The 20,784-nt window shown below is 46.6% G+C and overlaps 1 protein-coding gene across 1 annotated transcript in view; it reads right to left on the reverse strand.

Moving 5' to 3' along the window:
• TMEM116 (transmembrane protein 116) overlaps positions 1 to 20,784 on the reverse strand; it is a 214,677-nt gene that overhangs the window by 39,306 nt on the left and 154,587 nt on the right. The gene's annotated exons all lie outside the window — the stretch shown is intronic.

A 20,784-nucleotide genomic window follows, 5' to 3' on the forward strand; every position in this document is an offset into this window, starting at 1 on the left:
GCTGCACTAAAACCATATAGACATAATGATGAACTGTATTTCCACAAAAAAGACTTGAAAATAGGATAACTGAGAGGAGCCAAGATGGCGACTGAGATGGCAGCGTAGGCTCCCGGCTCCGTGAATCTCCGCATCCCGCACAGATATCCTGCATGAGATCCTCAGCCTGCGCTACATGCCCGTGTTGGTGATTGAGAGCGGCAACCGATCGTGTGATCCTGAAGCTTCTAGCGGCGGTACCGCCCGAGAAATGCTCGTTTGAAGTTTGCGGCCTGGGCAGCCCTGGGGCCGGGACCTCGAGTGGACAACATGGCCGGGCGGCAGTTCAACAACAGCGGCCATTGGTGACCGAGTGGAGTCGGAATACCGAAGCGGCGCGAATATCGGCCTGAATCTCGCTGTGGTCACTCCTATCACCGAGAATAGTGTGACGGGTGCATACCCGGGGTGACGATTCCGGGGGTTATCGGCGATTGCCTGGACCCTCGCCAATGATTTGATCGGTCGCGGCCTGTGGCTCGTCCCGATCTGCGCGGGCTGCTCCCGGTTTTCGCAGACGCTGGCCCAGGGGGAGAACGACTGTCACCTGTGACCACACACTGGATACACATCTCGCCTGCCTCCGGACCCTTGTTTGCAGCGACATGGAACTTGATGTGCTTGTGACTGAGACCCGGTCCCCATCTGGGGTGGCCCTGCCCTGCGGCCATCTTGATGGGATGGACTCTATCATCCTGTACGCTGGGTCGCAGCGAGATTGGGAGTGTGTGGCGCAGAGGAGCGTGGCGGAGCGAGCGCGGGGGGCCGTGCTGGGGTACGGTGACCTCCTCGATGCTCTCGGAGCCCTTCATTCCACCCTGGTTCATGGCGCCCGGGTATTGGGGAGGAAGCTTGATGGTATTGTGTTGGCGTCGGAACAATTGCGGTCTTCCTGTCCCCAGGTACATGGGGCACTGTCTCACCTTTCACAGGAGGAAAGTACCGTGACCGCCTCTGTGAATAAGGGACGGATGGAAACTTTGGACACTGTGGCGGCGTGTGGTCGGCTGGCTGTGGGGTCGGTCTGTTCTGGAGATTTTGGACTTGAGCGGAGGGTGGTGGCTTTGTCCCATGCGCGGCATCCGGCGCCCCAGGCAATCTTCACGCAACGGTCGCCTGCTCTGGCTGATTCCTCCTTCCTGGACCTCGTGTGTGGCGCAGGCCTTGGGGCAGTTCTGGGAAAGGTGATCTCCCATGTTGATGACTGTGTTGGTGTTCCGAAACGTCCTCCCCACATGTGTGTGTCCCTTCCTGGTCATTTTTGGACGCTCATCTTCCTTGTAACCTCGGACATGATAATGGATCGCTGGGTATGCACTGGTGGTTTCGCAAAGAGTGGCCAAGGATAAGGCTGATCCTTTGGAGGTTGTCATTTCATAGGCGGGCGGGCTTGGGGGTTGTGTGCTTTCACGATGTACCTAATAGTGTAGTCGGTGAATACTGCTCCCCATTTCCCTCAGACATGGCCGAACTTTTGCTGTTTAATGTTCGTTGGGGAGGAAGATATTGTGCGGGAGGGAGAAGCCGGGGGCCTGGTTGACGGCCCTCCTCCAGTTTATTATTATTCTCTCCCCTTTTCTGTTAGGGGGGATTTCCTCTCTTTTCCCTTTTTCTCTGTTTCTTCTATATTTCGGGTCTGGTTCTGGGGCGACAGGCACGCTGCGGGGGGGGGGGGGCCGTAGTCATCTGCAGAGGTGCAGGGTGGGGGGTTGGGGGAGGGGCTTCTATAGTCCTCTATCGTGTTTCTATGGCCTTCTTTTTCTTCTCTTATTCTTCTTTGTCTTTCTTTTCTGGGGTCAGTGCGGTAGGTTTCCTTCGTGGCTAATCATTGTTTTTCATTTGTGCCTCATTTCCGTGGGGTTTTCTGGGTCCTAGGGCAGGAGACCGCAGGCGCAAACGGCTCGTGATATCCCTCCACATCCTGAACTTCCTGTTTCAGCGCCATTGATTTGATAGATTGCTATTTACTGCTTGACGTTCACTATTCTGCCTGCCAATTTTCGCTGTTGAGAACTTGATTGGCACCTGATCCTTCTATCCTTTATTGTAAAATGAAAACCTTTTATATCCTGTTTTCCCTCTTGGGCTGTTCAGTGGATAAGAGAATACTGGCATGGAGAATCGACTTCCCGAGGTGCTGCATGTGAATTAATCTGCTCGCTGTTACTTTCACTGTTTAGCGGCCGGCCCCGAGGGTTGTAGGCCCATACTTGTCTTTATTTGCAATGTCAATAAAGGTTTTTCAAAAAAAAAAAAAAAAAAGAAAGAAAATAGGATAACTTTGCTAGTTATATTTTATGCAACAAGTTGGTAAGCTTGTTATAAAAATAGTACGAATAACCTACTAAATTATTGAAACTTATGGAAAAATACATACATAGGCCCTTTACTGGGATTTGGCGTAGGGCAGCGCAGCAAGTCATCTTGCTGTGCTGCGCCAAAGTGAAAGGGCAGGAATGCACCGTATTTATGCAATGCTTTGCATTCCTGTCCTTTCTCCCTGCACTGGCGCCGTTTAGGAGAACCTTCCTGCACAAAAACAATCATAAGAGGCATTTTTCTCTTTCTATGTCTGCTGCAGAATTCAGAAAGAGGAAATGACGAGGAGAAATAAATACATTTCTCCTCGTTACACCACACCTGGGGAGAGGTAAGGAATTGACGCTTACCCAGGTTTACGTTACTTGTAAATCTGGGGCAGCATCAATATCCCTGGGTGTTGTGTGGGAAAACCCACTACAAATGCCTTTGGAACGCTTATAGTAAGGAAAGGCAGTGCTTTGCGCTGCCTTGCCTTACTCCACATCTATGAGGCCATCCAAAGTCATGCATAGTTGCTTTCCGTGGCCTCATAGATATGATAATCTGCGCTGCCGGAGCGTCACAAAAAATGACGCTCCAATGCGCAGGGGGCTCGTAAATAAGCCCACTAGCACACACTGCGGTTGAAATAATAACATTTTAAATATTGTTCTTTTACATTTCCCTTAGAATGCCCCCCTCCTTCACATTCTCATGGGTTGTTCTATTTAATAGTTATTGGGATTACGCTCTGTTAACTCCTCGTTAATACTGATGCTTTCCTGAAACCCCCTCGGTCCATTTACTCCTCATAGTTTGGCTGGGTAATTACTGTTTTAAGTTATTTTCAAAGGAATTTATCCCTTTTTTTTTTTTTAAAAGCGGCACATTTTTAGGTCTCGCGTGAGCCAGCGCCTTAGCTTTTGTAAAAGGGGGATCTGGAAGTGCAAACTAGTGCTTTTCAGGCCTCCAAATACAGTGCATGTGCGCCGGGCGCGCGCACCATTTGGCAGCCTGAAAGCACTAGTTTGCACTTTCAAATCCCCCGTTTACAAAAGCTCATTTCGCGGCCGCTTTGATGAGAACATCAAAGCTGCCGAAAGTGCTCACCATTTGCCACCCCCTCCCTTATCCCACTTCCCTCACAATGGCGACAGCTTGTTTACAATGTTGGGTTGATTCTTGTGTGGTAAACTGCCTATAGTAGCCTAGAGACAACTTAGCTCGAAAACTGAAGATACCTGACGTGCATATATACAATGAAACCAGAGGCTGCAGCAACTCTATCAATAAAACAGAGCGACAAAGGGAAGGGATTTTTACCGTAATGAAGCTAAATTACGCAATGTGGCATAGTAGCGTAATCTCTGGCTTTTCATTTAACAATCAAAATGTAAAATGCTGAAAATCACATGAGATTACGCCAGTGTAAGCAACATTTCACCCAGGGTTAGCTACAATCGTGCTTCTGAAGTGCTTGCTTTTGACATCTGATGTGCCAGGAAAGTCATGAATTTCAGTCCTGACAACACGAACTGAGACTTTCATCCTCCAGAGTTCAATAAATTGAGCAGCATAGGAATGAAAAAACTCTAGTATGACGTACTATTTAGAAACAAGTTACTTATACGTTTAGGTACAACCAATGTGTCAATTTAATAAACAGCTGAACTGTATAAATAAAGAAGCATGTTTAAAAACAGTGATGATGGCTCTTAGAATTTTCTGTTTAAAAATATATTTCAAAACTGTGACATTATGAAGTGCATTAATAAGTGGTTTTAGACAACAAGTAAATAATAGCATGTTGAGTCCTTTATCACTTTCAGCGCATTTGAGAGTAAAATATGCCTTGGCTTCCTGAAAGCCAAATCTGTTGGGCCTAGTCTTGTTAGTTATATGTTGCCCAGATGAATAATACGACCGGCTTACACCCCAGAGGGCTTACGGAATTCGTAACTGGCTTCACTTGTTTTTATCCAGGTGGCATATGACATGGCCCAGCTCTGCACAGATTGTTACACTAGACGTCTTTACAAGGTGTGCACCAATAGTGTGCAACAGGTTCAGGATGAATTCCTATAGCATACGAGGCACGTGACCATAATATGCATATGTACATCACTGTGGCTTATTGGGAACACCCTTTTATGATGTATGTATACGTATATAGGGCAGTAAAGGGGTTAAGGGCCTGATTTAGTTGTTGTAGGATGGATTACTCTATCACAAACACGACGGATATCCCTACTGCTGTATGACAGGTGCCATAGACTATAAAACGTTTGTAAAATTGGGTTAATAGTGTTTGGGTTGAGAGAGGAACTCTGAAAACATCCCCTCTGATCTGATTTCATGGCCAGTGTCCTGTCCCAGCTCAAACAATTAAGAGGTCTCGGACTTATTTTAGACAACCAGTTAACCAAGATTCCACAGGAAATGCAGGTTACAAAATCCAGATTTGTTCACCTCAAACTATTAAAGGAGGCACCGAAACAGGTATCTCTTATTTATAGCAAGTGTTTACATAAGCCTTGGCTACACCAATGCCACATACCCGAGAATGTGGCTAAATCTTCTTAATCTACTATGGTGAATTCAGAACACTGCCCCCACATGCTCCCAGAGTGGGCAATATAGGCCATGACCCACAAGCCCTGCCATGGTACATTGGCACCGGATTGAACAAGGATTGGCAAAGCTTACAGGTGTGGCTTGCGTTTTGAGTCGTGACTTCAATATTTTAACAAGCATTTACAATGCAATAGGTCTCGCATTTATGCGAGTTTAAGTTATTGGCATTGTAAATGACAAAGCCTTTTATTTATGTTTTAAAAACCAAAACATAAATAAAAGGCATTGTCATTTACAATGCCAATAGGTCAAACTCACGTAAATGCGAGACCTATTGCATTGCAAATGCTTGTTTAAATGGGGCAGGTAGAGTTGAGACTGGAAGAGTGTACAGCAGGCCGTAAATTCACCAGCACGACTTTGGAAGAGATGGTTTGGCAGGCAGTTGGAAGCACAGGAAATGAAGGGAAAGATTGGCTGGCAGGCAACAAGAAAGCTAGAAAATCAAAGGAAAGATGGCTAAAGGTTCAGTGGAAGGGACAGTAAATGAAAAAAATACACAACACATCTATGAGACCTTCTCCCACAACTTGTAGGACTGATGAGCAATGAGATGGGTTATGAAGGGCACTAGTTGCATACTACTATGAACAGAAAATTAATTTTGTAATTTATTGACAGATTTAAACTGCGTTTTATATGAACCCATTCGAATATTTTGTTTTTGTTTCATTATTTTAATTTTGTTTTATTGGGTATTTTTACTATATACCATTACATCATGCCAAATGTGTTATAAGGAAGAGAGTTACTGTACCACAAGTGGCTAATTAGCACAGAGTCAATTATACTCTAAACACAACAACCATTAACACGAAGTAGAACTATCTGAAATGTGTCTTTTAAATTGATCTGTGTCGTTTACAATGTTCCTTTTTTTTTAACTCTTGAAATAATTTTCATTTATAGGGTAAACCTACAGATTTAAGGAACTGTGGAATAGTTGATCTAGTTATGAAAATGACATTAAAGGGTATCTCTTCGCATTTATGTTTTGATAAAAATTTCACTGTGATCGTACAATTAAAGGCTGCTTACAAACAGTGGACATTCCTAGTAATTTATCAAATTATTTCATATTAAGCATATATGTGGTTTGCAATAAAGATTGTATGCTTTGGACAGAGGTTCTTTTTCAAAAATGCATAGCTACAATGTCCTTACTTTGTATCAAGCTGCAGTTGGTGACAAACAGAAAAACTAAATGTGAAAAGGAGAAGCATAAAGTATAACATAGAAGGGGGCTGGTATAGTACCAGGATATTGAATAGTTAAAGTTGTCCTACAAAAACATTGTAGCAATAATATCAATGACCAATATCTGGACAAGGTAAGTATATAAAGGCAATGACAGATTCACTAAACTTAACATCACACCTGTGTACCTCAGCGTACTTAAACTGTGGGGTGTACCCCTTTGGGGTGCCGTAGATATATTCCCAGAGGGCGCGAATGCATCTGCAATTACTTGTAAATGAAGCGCGACTGGCACATTTCCAGGCTGTTTTCATTTACACGCTGCAGTTAAAGCGCAAACAAAAATGTGGAGACTGGAATACTAATTGCCACGGGGCAGGGGCAGAATGTGGAGAAGGTGTCAAAGAGAAGGCCAAAACGAACAAAAGATTCTGCCTTTTATGTTGTTTTCACCTTCAGTTAACTGCATATAAAATAACACTCACACACTTTAAATGAAATATAAATGCAAGTTAAAATAATAAATGGGAAATGTACTCTTTTATCTTATGATATATCACTTGAATAATATGATCACTGCAGATGTCTGTGTGTTTCACCAGAGTCATTAAACTAAATCCTGCTTGAAGCAGTGAGGAATACGACTTATTCATTAATAGTGCTACAAGATCTGACCTCTGACAGAAAGCACTTCGAATGTCATTATTTTAAAATTGTATTACACAGTATAAAATAGGCTGCCGCAAAATGTAGGGTCTAAGATTAAACAAGTGCTTTAAAAATACATACTTTTATAATAAGTAATCAGACTGTATCCTGTGCAAACATTTGTGCAAGAATCCACTAAATGTATGCAAGCTACAATTCCGCTGAGATCACTTTTATAGTACACCTCAAAAAGAATAAATATTTGTCACCATGAAGCTTCAAGTGACTCCATCCATTAAAGCTCCTTAGCAGCCTTTATATTTGGTGATTAACCAATTGCAAATATTTACATTTTGTTCAGGTAGCAGACACCTGGGTGAGAAGCCATGTTTCTTCTTTAGCTCTTTAACCCTCTTTCTGATTCACAGCACAGAAGCTCATCCTCCAGGTCCTACTATGAATAGGAGTGGAGTCCCATTTTCCTTGCTAGCATGAGGGCCCCGGCCAGCCTTGCTGCACACAGAACAGGGCCCAAGCAGCAGGGCGTGGGGTGAGGGGTAGTGTTTTTTAACAAAGACTGGCAGAGAGCCTGTTTTGTGTATCAGATTGAGTAGTGATGTCCCCAGAAAATGTGCAGAGGAAGCAGCCTGCTTTGCAGAGATGTAGGTATCATTGGTACTGCCAGATTATGACTGTTTTACTAACTTTCCGACCTTGCATTAGGGGGCCAGTGCATACCTGCTGTGATAGTGTTGGTTTGGTCCTTGGAGCAATGGGCCATAGGAGGGTAAAATTGTAGCAGAGGAGACACTTTGGTTTGGGCATCAGAGAGATGGGAGAGAGAGGGATGGCGGAGACAGAACCCCATGTCATTGCGAAGAGGCAGAGGAGGCAGCCTGTTTTGCAAGGCAGTAGCTATCATTAGTGAATCAGGTGCATTGGGGCCCATGGATCCGAGGGGCCACTGCGTCACAATTTTGAATGTTTTACTTTAAAAAGGGGGCAGGTGAGCACATTTCTCCCTGTTACAATCATGGCTGTGGGCACTTTTTCCCCAAAAAAGGGGTCCAACATGCGGGAGCTCATTTTTTTCTTAAAGGGGCAGCGAGCGAGCCTGTTTCAAGACTGAAGTGAAGTGAAGGGCAAGGGCTGAAAGAAGACGAGGAGATAGCCCGCTTTTCAGGGCTGCGGCTATCAGCAGTGTAGCAGGTGCAGTTGCATTAGGATCCAGGAGTGCAAAGGTGGGTCACAGCACCCCAATTATGGGGAGTCGTATTTTTGGTAAATTCTGTTTTTGTTTGATGCATTCGCTTTTTCATAAGTCTTGCATTGAGTGTGGATGATAAACTACAGGAAAGCACACTTGAAAATACCTCATACTCTCCACCCCCTGCGATCAGCTATGCCCCTCCCTCTCCCCCAATATCTGTTACAAAATTTTGGAAGGGGTCCGACTTCAAAACATTTTGCTTAGATGCACTTAGTCCAAAAAATATGGGAAGACTCTCGTGTACCTTGATGACATAGAAACAAATGTGGGAATGCTTTGGCAGAAGGGATGTTTTTAGTAGTTCGATGTTATTGGTGACGACCTGCACTGTACAGTCTTATTGTATTTTATAGCCACTACTTGACTTATATTGAAACACAAGGAGTAAGATAAGACACTACATCGAGAAATTCCAAACTCTGTTGCTCTCAAAATGAAATAAGCACAAGTGCCTATAAGTTATTTTGTTTAGAATATTGAAACTCATTCATCACTTCATGCTGGTCCCATATATGCTAACATTTTCCAACTGGAAGGAAGAAGCTTTTTAAAAAAGAAATAAATCGGGGAATGTACTCTTCTAATTGACATATATTGAAGCAGAATGCAGTTTTAGGTGGGACAAAGGTAAAATAAAGCCATATTTGGTTTCAGAAATCATGTCTCCCGCCTGAACTGGCTCTGTTGGCATGTATGAGGTCCAGAATAATGCACATAATGCATGTTAAATGTACAGAGTCACTCTCCTTAATCTGACAAACCTTTCCCAAGCCTGACTTATTCATTATCTCTTAGGCTTTGATAACCTGAGAACTTGGTCCTATAATAAAAACCTAAGCCATAACCATAGCTCCCTCGCCTGTAACCTGTCTCTAACGTCTCGGTTCACCGAGACACCATGAGGCTTGAGCAATTTATAGAACCCCCAAACTAATCATATTGCTTCTTAGCATTCAGCTGTTGATCCAGATCTAGGCTCCAGTTTACGTTTTATGCAAATCCTGTCTTCAAGTCAGTATAAAGAGTGCAAGTCTTTAAAGTGGCCACAGCTAAACTGCAGGACCACAAATGCCCTGAAGACAAAAGAATACTAGAAAGAGGCGTATGTCAAAAAAAAAATCTTCTTTTTATTGAAACTCAAACTTCAATACCTGGAAACAAGCATTTTATGAAAGAGTTTGGGAGATCATATTGGTGTGTACTCTGTTTTCATTGGGAATTGTGCAGAGCAATTCAATTTTGCTTGAAGTTTCAGGACACAACGTTTATAGTTTCATATTTATTTGAAGCTAAATCCAAAACAGAGGAAAAACATGAAAGCATGTCTTAGTTGTTTTATTGTTTTTCATCCGCTCTAAGCGGACATCTAAGGCTACCTAACTGTCTGCATTCTCCGAGCACATCCGCGTGGCAGCCTCGTCTCTAAAAATAGGCAGCATGCACAAACCATTGTGCTCCTTTTATTGTGGCTGTTTTTCATTCATTTTTTGCCTCAGGATGCTTCTTGCATTCATCTCGCTCTAGGTCCAAAGTACAAAAAACAGCACCGAAAATAATTTGCGCCTATTTTTTTTGTTTGTGAAGGAGGGCCGCTGCGTTGACGCTTTTAAAGATCATGTAATGAGGCCCAGGCACAGTGACCTCATTCTTGCGACCTCTCACAGCCATCACTCGAGTCCACCCATCGCCCGTTAACAAAGATTGAAAGGGTCGCGCGCTAATTATGTAACTGCCAGCGACGGCACAAACGGAGCTGTCAGGCAAATGTTTCCACTTCACTGGGGCGCCGGCGAGCCGCACGTGACCCGCAGGGCAGCGCATTGTGTTCTCCTCAGTCACCAGCCGGACCGCCAATGTCGGCCATTGAGCGCCCCACAAGAGGGGCTCCCACCCACCCTGTCCGGCGTCTGTGCTTTTCTTCTGGTCTTGAGGTGAGGTGTTCTGTGTCACGCGCCAGCCTTGCTGCACCGCGCTGCTTCTTTCAGCTCACGCCATAATCTACAGGTGCTTAGAGTAGGACTAGGAAAGAACGTCGGCCGGGGCGCCAACATAAAAGTGGCCCCTATTGAGAATTAGAAAGGTAACCGTTTGCAAATCGGAGCAGTTTTGAGCTTGCTGCAGGCCTTGTTTGTTTTAATGTCGGGGAAATCAACAGTGAAAACCGACCCGGTAGACGACTGTAAAACGGGCCCACAAACAGCCCAAAAAAACACACTGCCAGAGTGCTCTGTAGATCAGTCCAACCCTACAAGTAGCCCCATTTCATGCATGTTGTGGAAGAAATATCTACACAATCTCAATCCCCTACTCGTTCCAGCAATCCAACGAGCTGTAGTGACTGGGACAGGGGAGAATAAGTGGCTGGACCTTGCAAATTATGTATATGGGTTTGGCTAAAAGAGGGTTGTCCAACAGAAGTCCATCAGGCCTTTATCAAAGCAAAGTTTATCTCCATAAAACATCCATAACATACATTTACATACAAAGGAAGCTCATTTCCATGGCAACATTTCCTGAAATTCAGACTGGCCCTCTGGAACCTATGTTGTTGAACTAGTGCTGACTTTAGGACGGTCCGATCGATGCCACTGCACTGGGTGCTGAGCTCGGGGAGGGCTGGATGTGGTGGTGGTGGGGTGATTTTGAAATATCTCGTGGACTTAAAAGCACCTACTGATGTGCTCCATAAGTGCCCAGCAATGTTCAGGCAATAATAAAAATGTCAGGATAACTTTGGTGATTTATGTGCCTGCTGGAGAGAGCTGAATGTTGTCTAGTGGGCTCACCATAAAGCGGTGTAACAGGCACATCACAGAATTGTATTTTAATGGAGTTATCTCAGTGGGTTACTGCTTTTGTCACTGATATTCTTTTTTTAAACTTTCAGTTCAATCCTTATAATGTAGCACAGTGACCTCAAAGAGCTGCATGCGAACTGCAAGGCAAAGGTTTAGAATCAGTTTTTATCTCCAGTCTTTGTTTATCCAAAGGTTGCTAAAAAGGTTGGTTTCAGTAGAAATACATTCTTATTACTCAAACTAATCTCAACCAATTTTTTACATTTGAGATGTTGAGTTTGTGCTTCTCCAGACCAAGCACTGTTAAAACATAATGCCTACCAGTATGGATTACATGTGACTCCTACACCTTGTAGTCCTTATTCTCTTAAGTAACATTTCCTATTCACTGATTTACACACTTGTATGATTCATTGTCTCTCTTTAATAAGTGTGATGTGAAGCGCTCTGACACCATATATTGGTATGAATAGCACAATAAAATAAATTAAATACAAGTGTGAGAGGGGCTATGAAGAGATGAGAGGCACTGTTGGAGGGTGGTAGTGAGGGAATCCATGGAAAAGGATGTTAATGGTGGGTTAGGGGGTCAACAAAGATTGTTGCACCAGGCGGCTCCTGCGCTAAAGCCAGCCCTGCGCTGGACACCTATGGTTTAATGGAATCCGTAAAACCAATCCAAACACAGGAGCATGTCCACCCTGCGTTTTATGAAGAGGGGTGTAATTACCCAGATTATTCTTTTCCCTATGGGTGCATGCCCCCCAAAGAGGAGTGACACCAAGGTACCAGGTAAACTGTCAAAAGAGGTATCTGTGTGATGAAGCTCTTTAACCTAACCTAGCAATATATCACACCCACTCAACTCATGCGAGGTTCCTTTTTGCAGCAAGTATTGACTAGTCACTAAAGGAAAATATCACTTTTCGGTCCAAGGTTTTCAATCAGAAACAAAACCCAAATCGCAGAGTGCTTGCATAGGAAGCCATCTATATTCAAAGACAGCAGAATAGGGCTTGTTAGAGCAGGTTAAGATCTACTCCAGCACACAGGCAACTAAAGGCATTGTGTTTAGTTGGGTGGTAATTGAAAAAATAATTTCTGAAGGAAAAGCTAAGTCCAGAAACATCTCTTGTGCACCTTCATATTCCACATGGAATCCCCCTTAAATATAAATATGGAAATTGCACCTGTGAATTTCCCCCCGAATTTACCAATTCCTCCAAATATTGAAGACATTTTCATTATAAACAAACTCTTCTTCTGGTGATTCAACTATTAATACATCACAGTGCCTGTTTTTCACTGCGGTGATGTGACGTCACCAAGGTTAGCACTTGCTTTTCCAGTTCCCCCGCATGAAAACATCAGGATGCAAACTGCAACATACATGGAAATACAGCTCAACAGAAAAATGACACCTTAAAATGATACAGCATACCATTTCCCTCACTTTCTGTATTCTAAGATTTTACATTTGTATCTGACTGTTTTGTTTCCTTGCTACATTTAGTGACTTATAGAACGCGCTCTTCAAATTTTGACAGAGAAAGGTAATTATGCCAACAACTCCTAATCCCTTATATGACAGAAACTCCATTCTTGTTTGTTCACACACTTTAAAACTACTTTTTTAACATTTGTACCAAGGATTACACTATCTGAAATTTCTTGAAGCAAATCCCTCTCTTTCTTACCATTTTCTCTTTGGCATTTGTCTTCAGTGCTATTATCTCTGGACATGTAATAACGGAAAGCTATGGAACAATTCTTTTCTTTAGTAAAAAATGAATATTTTAAATTTCTGGTCTATTTAATCCTTTATATTCTCCTGCATCTGATCCTTTCTCCTGAGGATGACCCAGTAGCAATGGAAGCCATCATCAACTCATGACTTGACAGCAACTGCTCATTCTACCTTCACAGACCTACACACTCTGGCTTGATTAAGAGCCAGGGTGCGTAGCGATCAATACGGCTGAAATGACTGTTGATGGTTACCTTGAGTCATTTCTATCATATTTCGATACCACACCATTATCTGGAGTCATTTCCTCCATATTTAGATACTGCAGCATTACCTAGAGCCATTTCCACCATATTTAGATACCATACCACTAGTCTGGAAACTAACGGACTGAAACATTGTTTCCGTTGGTTATTCTCGCATCTCTTTGCCAGCGGTGAAAGGCAAACAGAGATATCTCTGTACTACAGGCACGTAAAATGGTAGTACTGAACACTGTGCAGTATTACTGTTTCATCTCTTACAAGTTTCCGGAGATGTTACTGGTGTAGAGTGGTTGAAAACAAAGGAGCTGGACTGTCTGCTGGAAAGAAACACTGGGACCTCATTCTCCTAAACTCACTGCATTAGCTACCTAGAACAAAGGCCTTGGAGTGCGGAAATGTTGTTGTTCCCTTAACAAGATAGCCAATGGGGTTGGGCCCAGGAACTGCATTAACTTCAAGGAGGCCTCTCCAGTCACAGGCAAATGCTGGCTGACACTGTCAAGGGCCCTTCCTTCGTGGCCCCAGCCAGGCAGGCTCCAATCACAGTGGGCCTCTTTTTGACAATACAGTGTCAAGTCATGATGGAGTGTCAAATCATGCTTGACAGGTATGCTGGGATATAACACTGGCGACACACTTGAAAAGGAAGGTAAACAGGATGCAAAAACAGGCCTTATGTATCACGTCTTATTGCTAAAAAACCCTGGGGGATATTCACAAGGATCTATCGCTGAGTTAACGGCACTTTATCGCAGCCAAAGTTGCCATAAACTTATCACCCCAATCACAAGCTGGTGTTAACAGCCCACAGTACCAGTATACCCGCGATAGCAGCTGCAAAAAACATCGCCACAGATGACCCCCACAACTATCGCTAATGAGATGCAGAGTAGGCGTTCCCGTGCCAAAAGCTGTGACAACACCACACCTCAACATTCTCAACGACCAGCCAGATCGGCGATAAGAACACAAAACAGGCGATAAGGTGTGTTAGCACCCTGAAACTAACACCTGCTCAGACCTGGTGCAAAGTCGGACGACAGCCTGCACCACAAAAGGGAGCCCAGCCCACAGCCACATTGGAAGGGCAACATATGCCATGTAGCCACTGGTCATGCGGCCCAGACACCCAAGAGGGCCACAACACCCACCGCCACCTCCCCAGGACCCCAACCTCCACCCGTAACACCCCTCCCCCCCCATCGCATCCCCATAGAGGCAGCGCAGACAAAGACAGCAAACCCCCAGGAAACGCACCAGCCTCACAGACCCATCACCTGACATTATCATTGCCCACTACAGACTCAAAAGGACAACCATCGTACGCATCCTGACCAACATCGCCCAACAGGCCGACGGCACCAACACAGCGGACAACCAAAATCCCACCCCACACAAAGCTGCTGGCTGTGCTGCACCTGTTGACCCCTGGTAACCCCCAACCAACACCCACCAGAGTTGGAGGAGCCACACAGCCAGCCACATCCAAGTCCCTCACACCTGTCCTTGACATCACCATCAGCCTGGTACCCCAGTCCCTATACGTCCAACACAATGCGCAGGATCTGCTGGAGACCAAACAAGGACCAAACAACATATCTGGATGCACGCACGTGTTGGGGGCAATCCACAGCACACATGTCCTACCTGTGCCCCCTGGTGACACAGCACACAATCACAGCAACAGAAAGCACACGTCTCACATCAATGTGCAGGCAACATCCGAACACCGTGGAACCTCCACCAATGTCGCCTCCAAATACCCAGCCAGTGTGCATGATTCCTTCATCCTCCGACAGTCCATCAGAAATCAGCGTTCCCAGGATGGCACCAAGGGAAATGCACAGCCCCTTGGCAAGTTCCAAATGAACACCCCACTCACCGCAAATCCACAACCATGCAACTCACAACTCTGGCAATGCACACGTCACAAAATTACAACCAACATGCAAAACAACATGCCCACCCACCAGACACGACAAACAACTCACAATGGTAACCTGGGCAAGCCGTGAGCATGAGCCATCAACGGCATAGCACCTCAGCCACACACTAGCCGAATGTGGGGAGAGGTGGCAACCAGGCATGTGTGAAGGATGCAGGAGAACCATGATTGGGAAAGTACCAAATGCCAAGAGTGGCAGAGATGTGCTGGACAGACCGCAGTATACCGAACACACCCATATCCATGGCGACATACACCTCTGGTGTGTGTAGTGGACAGTGGACGTAACCATGTCACCCCAGCCAGTGGGGGAGTTCGCGGAAATGTTGCCTGTTGCATCGCCCCCCCCCCCCCCCCCCGTAAGCGTGAGCGGAGTGGGATGGCCTGGCGTACGCCAGGTCAGCGTAGGGGTGTGAATAAAAAGCACGTAGCCCTGGGCGTGGTCCTCTTCCGGAAAGCCCAACATCTCTGCCAGGGCGGCGCCTCTTACAATGCCACGAGGCCGATGCCGTCCTCGTGAGCGAAGTTGCCTGCGATTCTCTGCGCCTGCCGTACCCCGGCCCACTGGACCCCTAACCCGTCAGGCCCGCCCCTGTGCAGCCAGGCCACACTGATCACCTGCCGACACCGGCGTGTGTCAAGGAGGGCCCACCACGTGCCTGCGCAAGCTCCAAGCCCGAGGCCCACGACCTTGGCAGCCTTCTCAGACCATCACGGCCTCCACAACACAGGCACGCTTTATTCCTTTCTCGTTGACGTACTCTACTGCCGCCTATGGCCTACACCACGGTCAAGTAGGTCACACATTTGGAACTGAGTCTTGATCATACAGTGTCCGTTTATGCACAATAAGAAAGATTCTACTTCACTGTACTCCCTTCGGTCAGGTGGCAGCAACCAGGTGCATAGCATCCCAACGACACATGGCTGTGGGCCCTTGCTGACCGCTGCCCCCGGCCTACATCACGGTCAAGTAGGTCACACATTTGGAACTGAGTCTTGATTACACCATGGCAGTGAACATTATTTAAGGCAGAGTTCATGTCACTATACTCCCTTCAAGTCTGTGCATAGCATTCCAACCACACGTGTCTGTGGGCCTACGCGGACTACTGCCCTTGGTCTACGCTGCACACGAGTAGGTCCCAGAATCGGAACTGAACATCGATTATTCAAAGGCAGAATACATATTACGCAGGAGAGGCGTAAGAGGATGACGCGTTGCAGTCCGGAGGGAATAAGATCATCGTTACGGAGGTGATCGAACATTACCGACAACTGCCCTGGTGTCACTAACTCTGTTTATCGCGGGCCAACGACAGGTGGGTGTGGGCCACAGCTGACCGCTGCCTCCAGCCTACACTGCGGTCCAGTAGGTCACAGAGTCTTGATTTAGCGATGGCGGAGTTCATATCAGTGTACCGGCATCATTGCAGGCTGCATCCCCTCTCAGCACCAGTGCCACTAAGCCTGTTCCCTGACATTCATGGACACTCTCTGGTCGTACATTGGTGGTGTGTCTTAGTCTATGGACTAGGGGCTAGTTTCCATCCTCATGTAGCTGATACCGAATTGGTGGTGAAAACGAGGCTGTTGCTTTCCACTCCACCATTTGCTGCTTCCGGATAACATCAGACCTTCCGCATCATGCCCTGGAGGACACTTTCCTCTGTTCCCTGCAAGCCTCCGCCACAATCACCTTCGACATCGATGAGGACCCGCTCAATGCTCGTGGACCTACCTCAGTGCCCGGCAAGTCACTGTCCCGTGGCAAGGGTGCCTGTGCCGGCTGCTGTGCATCCGGGGCCTCTAACTCTGTGCTGGTCAGGTCTGGCACCACTTCTTCTGAGATATTGGATGGCCTTAGGGTCATCAACGCCATGTGTCTGTGGCCCTGCGCTGTCCGCTGCCTCCGGCCTCAACTGCGGTCCACCAGGTTTTGCACAACAAATTGAGTCCTGATCGGCCCGGACGTCGCTTCACCGCAGGAGGCACACGCCACCACCGCCAGGACCACCTCCAACTGCCATTTGCAGAGTCGAAACGGTGGTCCTGACAGACTTACGGAGTTGCTCACACCTGTCGTGGATGCCATCATCAGACTGATACCCTGCTCGGCACTCCAGGTGCCAATGACTCAGTGCACCGCAAGCCATTGTCCGTTACTGATTGAGTTTTATGCTGTGGAGAGGTTGCGCAGCAATGTCACCTCAAGCAGTGTGGGAGACCTGGGATGTTGATGAGGAAGATGATGCAGGTCTAACACACCCCACTGCATCTGCATCAGGAATATCTTGAAGGGACACAATCCGAGACTTTTTCTTCACATGAGAGCGCTCAGCTGTAGTGCCCCAACCTCAGTGCACTGCAATTCACGGACTCTTCAGTTTGCATGTTGGGTGTCCTCTGGACTTTCTCCGGCTCCCTCCATGTTGCTCAGCAGTTGACTCTGTTATGCAGGTGTTTACAGTTTCTATTGCACTGGTGTCCACTGTTCAAGTGGTTGCCAGCACCAAGCACTCCGTGCGTGCTGGCTTACACACACCCCACACACATTCAGCACAGGCGTCACTGTACATGTGGCCCTGCCAATAAAGGGGCCGGGCGCATGTGCCCGTAGCCAGTTCAACATAATATCTACATGTGTCCCTGTGGTCTTGTTGTATGCATGAGGGCCCTGGGCCCTACGACATTACATTATGCTGTGTATAGTGGATGCAGACATGTCACCGCAGGCAGCGGGTTAGAGCTTGGACATGTAGCTTTGTCATTACCCACTCAATTCGTAAGGGGAGTGGCCGGGGCCATCATACGCAGAGCCAACGTGGGGGTGTGACTGCTATTTGCGTGCCCCTGGGCGTGGTTCTGTACAGTGAATGTGCATCTGCATGTGTCTCTATGGCAGTGTTGGTCTCCTTTGTGGGGTGTAGGTGGTCCCTGAAGGGTAATAGACACCAACGTATGTGATCTAGTTCGCCTTCCATGGGTTTGAACCCCACCCACACCTGTTCTGCCACCTCCTTTTGGCGTGCTGACACATGGCATTGGGGTGCCATGTGTGGGTGCGTGAAGTGTCATGAGCCAGCTGTGCTTGCGGGTGCTTCCTGCTATGGGGTCAGTTGCGCTCTGTGTTCTCCTCTGAGTAGCTTGGCTGGCCGGGTCCTGATGGTGGATTGTGTGGGATGTCCATGGGCTGTTGTAGGGCGTCGGTGCCGGAGGTGTGGTGGTCCTCTCCGGCATCACAGATGTGTTGTCTTCTGTGCTCTGCTGGAGGTGTTGTGTGCCCCTCTGCAATGTGAAGGGGAGATGCATGTTGACATTGTGTTGACATGTATGTTGGCACAATATTCTGGTTGACATGCAGACTGTATGACAATGTACATTGTGACTGTTTGAGAGGTGCTGAATACTGCTGCGGGACAGTGTACATTTGGACTACATGACGGATGTGAGATCGTACGCGTACTTTTCCATTTCACAGTTTCCTGCTCTGTCAGATGTAGTAGGCATGTTTCTTTGCATGTGCGGAGCCAGTTGTGTCCTCTGTTCTGCAGTGTCGGCTTTGCGCATTGTACCACGTTGTCGTCAATGGGGGTGTACTGTTCTTGCTATGTGTGTGTGCTGCAGTGTGCCAAGGGGATGAGGGACATGATCCAGGGTAATTGTGGGTGTGCAGTGTGCTGCACCTCGTTGTGCATGTGCCATTATGCTCATCTCCCACCGTCCCCCCAGTCCCTGGTCGTTACTCACCCTGTTGATGTTGTGTCAGGTCCTCTCAAGCTGTGTCCATACTCCTTGCACCGTCTCCACACTGAATGCTGTGGCCTCGGTTTCCACCAGCTCCTCCTGTGGCGTAGGACTGCCACCTCTTGTTGCCGTTGCAGCCTTCCTGTTGGCAGCGGATTTGTGCCTGGTTTAGGTTGTCACATCATGCCAGCGCCTCTTGGCCTCCACGATTGGCCTCTTCGGCACTCCGACTGCATTCCAGGTGGTCTATTTGTGGGTCAGTTGCTGGTAGTGTTCTGTCACCTCCGTGCACTGATCTGATTTTGCTGCAGACTGCACCCCATCTTCCTCAACCTCTTCTCCTCGGCCGTCCCCGTTGTTCCTTGCTGGTGGTCTGTAGGGGTTGTGGGGTTCGCGTTGGCCTCTGCGCTCAGTGAGGGTGCATCCATGTTGCTACGAGTTTTGGCTTGTTTCTGGTGTGTTGTTTCTGTGGTTTTTATGGGGCATTTTCCTGCCAGACGCGTGGGATTTGCAAGTCTGTGGCTGGTTTTCTCTACTTCTTGTACCGCAATTGACCTCATCGCATGATTTTTTGCGTTCGCGTTTCGCATTTTTGCGGCATGGCGTTGAATTTTGCGCCCCCATTTGACGCGTTATCTGTGACTATCACATGCTACCGCCCCGTTGAGACTACTTGGTTGGCACGGCGTAATTTTCCCGCGATAGGCTGCGATATTGAGAGTTGCATTAAGCTACTCTTGCGGTAGTTATCTTGCGTTCTTGTGAATATACCCCTCTGTTTTGTTTGACCAGACTTCTGTCTCTGGGTTTACTGGGGGCACAATGCCTGCCCCAAACTGGCTTTTAGTATTAGATGTGGGAGGACACTAGGATTACCTTGACACACTCCCCCTACCACCCACTCCAACCCTTAGAGCCCATGTTTAGTGTGGCCGAAGACTTCTGGTACTTTCAAAACATCCGAAGTGGGTATGGTTAACCTCGGAAACGTTAACCCCTTTGTTTAGGGCGTACCCAGGAGTTGTTTCCTCCCACTAGCACAAATGTGGCATCTCCAGGCATCCATTTTAGAACACTCCTGGACCTGAGGAAGATCAGAAGAGGATTAAAAGGACCAGACCTGCTCTATCTTGTACCCAGGACACAGAAGTGGGTTCCAATGGTCATATGGCTGACCTCCTGTTAAAGCTACAGGGACACAACAAGCCACAGAAGTGTTTTTTCAGTGGCTGACCAGTAGCAAGTGGACCTGGAGCGGACCCTGCTGTTTGACCTCTGCCTGATACCCTGTGAGTATCTAAGGGCCTCCCCTTAGGTCCTGTGGGGCTTTAGAAGTGTACGGCTGTGGTGGGTTGGAACTTAAAGGTCGAAAGTCAGACGTACTAGGTTGATGTATTTGTTCCATGCGCCATAGAGGTCAGCGTCAAATTGTGCATAGGCCCCGGTCTACCGCGACCATTGGCTATCATTGGCATTTTGTGCTTTTTGACACAATTTTTACTTAAGACTTTAAAAAACATATCCCTGGTTCCCTTTTTTGGATTTTTGCTATTTTTTTGTCATTTTATTTATTAACATTTACTCTATTTTTCTAATCCAGTTTGGGATTTTTATTGTGTTGCATTTTGGCTTAATTACTGTTTTGGTACTGCATAAATACTTTACACATTGCCCTAATTAAGCCTGTCTGCTCTATGCCATAGCTACCATGGGCTGTATTCTAGTAAGTGCCACAGAGGTGCAAAGGGCTGTGCGCGCCCCCAGGGCACTTTGGTTTTATAGAGGGGGGCGCAGATGTTTGTGCGTCCCCTTCAGTAATACCGATAGCGCCTGTGCACTTAAAGCACCAGTGCTACCTTCAGGGGGTGTTCCCTCATTTGCATAGAGGCATGCCCTATGCAAATTAGGGAACTCCTTTGCCTCTGTGGCCGCGACATATTACAGACGCGGGTGCAGAGGCAAAGAAGCTCTCAGGGGGTGCAATTCAGCATAGAAATTTAACAAAACCTCTAGCGCTAGAAAGATTCTAATAAATTACAATCATTTGATACATATGCAGCAGAAAATGTCTGTCCCAATAGAAGAGTGAGATTTTTTTCTATAGGGTAGCTTTTATCACATTATACAAGACTCATTTTTACTTACTATATTTGCCTGTAAAGCAGATGGTGCAGTAATTTGTCAGATTAAAT

This window comes from Triturus cristatus, chromosome 11 (genome assembly GCF_964204655.1).
Source record: "Triturus cristatus chromosome 11, aTriCri1.1, whole genome shotgun sequence".
NCBI lineage: Eukaryota > Metazoa > Chordata > Amphibia > Caudata > Salamandridae > Triturus > Triturus cristatus.